Below are 2,254 nucleotides of genomic sequence, written 5' to 3' on the forward strand. Positions count from 1 at the left end.
TTTATTGTAGGAATATACTTAAAGTGGTGTGAAAACCCAGTGCTGGATAAGGCTTGTAGGTCACTTGTTCTTTTGTGTGAGCAGGGGGCCTTAGCTGTGCATTTTGCTCTTTTCCGGAGCTGCGGGCGCCTGGTTTTGGAGCCGTACCCCCCCCCAAGTGCAGTCTCTTCCTCTTACAGCTCCCCTCCCTCACTGAAGGAGGTAGAGGTGCAGTGACACTCTTATGTTACTTACAGAATGTTTTCCTGAAGATTCAGCTTTGCCCTCTGGGGTACTAAGTCACTAATCCACTTTTTTTTTCGTTTCCTGGTGTTTCTCTGTGCTGGTTCGCATATGACCCTGCGCGTACCTGTCTGGGTGCGCCAGGCAGGAGCGGTTCTGTGGAAGGTCCGGATCTCGCCGCTGGGCCGGCTGCTGGACGCTGACGGACGCTCTCTGACCCCCTCTCTCTCCCCAGATGGGAAGGAGGTGTTGTTTGGATGTTCGTTTCTACGGCTAGTGAAAATTCCTGTATTGACTGCAATTGCGTAGTAATGGATTCCCTTGCTTGTGATAAAGCTCCAGGATTTTTTTGGGGGGATGGTTTTTAAAAATTTATTCTGTAGCAATTGTTCTGGGTTTATTTGTTTTTTTTTTAGCTTAATCTCAAAAAGTTACATTTTAAAAGATCTTGCTACTATTTTATTTTCTCTAGTTCAGTTATTTTTTTAGCTAACATATTCCAGTGTATCTTTTAGGAGGTTCTGGCGTTGTGGATTACTCAAATTTAAAAATCGAACTTCACCGTCTTCACTCATTGTATTTCAGTCTTGTAGAATAGGTGTAAGTTCAGGCTTGAGATACGTGGTGAGCAGGAGGCCCCGCAGGACTGTGAACTCGTCGGAATGCTGCTTGCACCCAGGCTGAAAGCAGCTGCTGTGTAAGCACGGTGTTGCCCTTAGATTAAGCAGTCCGAGAGTGTAAGTCTCAACTATCTGTTGTCTTTTATGACTGCTCCTGTTCTTCTGTTGGGTCCAGGCTAGTGTTTTGGATATATCAGTTCCTTCACAGAGAGTTTCAGCTGAGAAAAATGTGGCTTGTGTAGGTAAATAATAATAATAAAAAAAAAAAAAGTACATGAGCCTCAAAGACTACTGTTCAATATAGGAAGAAAAAACGTCTTCATGCCCTATTAAAGGAAAATACAAAATAGCTGCTCGGCTTTAGTCTCCTAATTCTGACTTCTCTAGGGGGTTTATATGTACAGCGTGTCATCCAGTGAGTAGTGGAATGAGATATTGCCTGCTTTTTAATACTTGAATTTCTTTTTGTTGCTTGAATGAATCTTAGTTTCTCAAGACACAGATAGGTTTGTGGAGGAGATGTTGATCGCTTGTGAGATCTGTCTTCCTGGTGCTTTTTAATGTAAATGTTAGAGTTTGGTGATTATTTGCTTTAGCTGTTGTTTGTTGCCGTGTTCACCGTGACTGAGTTTCTTAACCCTGAGGTAGTCCTCTTATAACGGGAAGGTGGTTAATATTTGTTTTGGGGTAAACATTAACTAGGGAGGGCGAAACATAAGAGACATGTTTTTTTTCTTTTCATTATAGAAATTTAGTAAAGGTTGGAGGCCAGGCACTGGAGAGAGTTGTTCAACTCCAGAAGAATGGATTCTGTAAAACAGTGTTTATTTCAGCAGAAAAACTAAAGGGAGGGGTGGAAGAGTTAAATTTCTTTTTCCCATTACTAATCATGATTAACTGAAACATCTGTAGTCCTGTCGCATTGTGGTTTTGTCTTCTTTTTTCTGTACAGGTTAGAGTTTCATTTGACCTGGACAACATTCAGATCAAATACATTGACGAGGATAATGATGAGGTAAAATACCCTCCACCGAACCCTGCCAGCAGGTCTGCCAAAATATGACTGGTGTAAACCTTTGTGCCCCTTGGCAGTTGGTATTGGGTCCTTCAGGAGTGTCTGTTATGCAGACCAGAGGCAATTCTTTTTTTTTTTATTTGCCCCCCTTGTTAGGAAAATAGCTGTTAGTCTTGTGGTTTGACTCTTAACATAGCATACTTATTTAAAAATATTTATTTCCAAGCTACTACCTTTCTTTCTCCGACCCATAGAAACAGCCAGTGGTGCTCTGGGCTCTGAGGGAGGGATGCTTCTGTGAAGGGACTCTTATTTTCCATTTTAAGAGAATAAGGTGGTTGTAACTCTTCGCCTTGGTAGCCGTGGTAAAGCCCTGTCTCCTCCATCGACACTCTTT

At 42.2% G+C, this 2,254-nt stretch overlaps 1 protein-coding gene across 1 annotated transcript in view; it reads left to right on the forward strand.

Annotated features, from left to right (window-relative positions):
* The first annotated feature begins 1,800 nt into the window (after window positions 1-1,800).
* Window positions 1,801-2,254, forward strand: part of NBR1 (neighbor of BRCA1 gene 1) — a 14,883-nt gene continuing 14,429 nt past the window's right edge. The window contains exon 1 of the mRNA XM_009878403.1: window positions 1,801-1,857. The gene's annotated coding sequence lies outside the window, so the exon portion shown is untranslated. The remainder of the gene's footprint in view (window positions 1,858-2,254) is intronic.

Source organism: Apaloderma vittatum, unplaced genomic scaffold (assembly GCF_000703405.1).
Source record: "Apaloderma vittatum isolate BGI_N311 unplaced genomic scaffold, ASM70340v1 scaffold7671, whole genome shotgun sequence".
NCBI classification, from domain to species: domain Eukaryota; kingdom Metazoa; phylum Chordata; class Aves; order Trogoniformes; family Trogonidae; genus Apaloderma; species Apaloderma vittatum.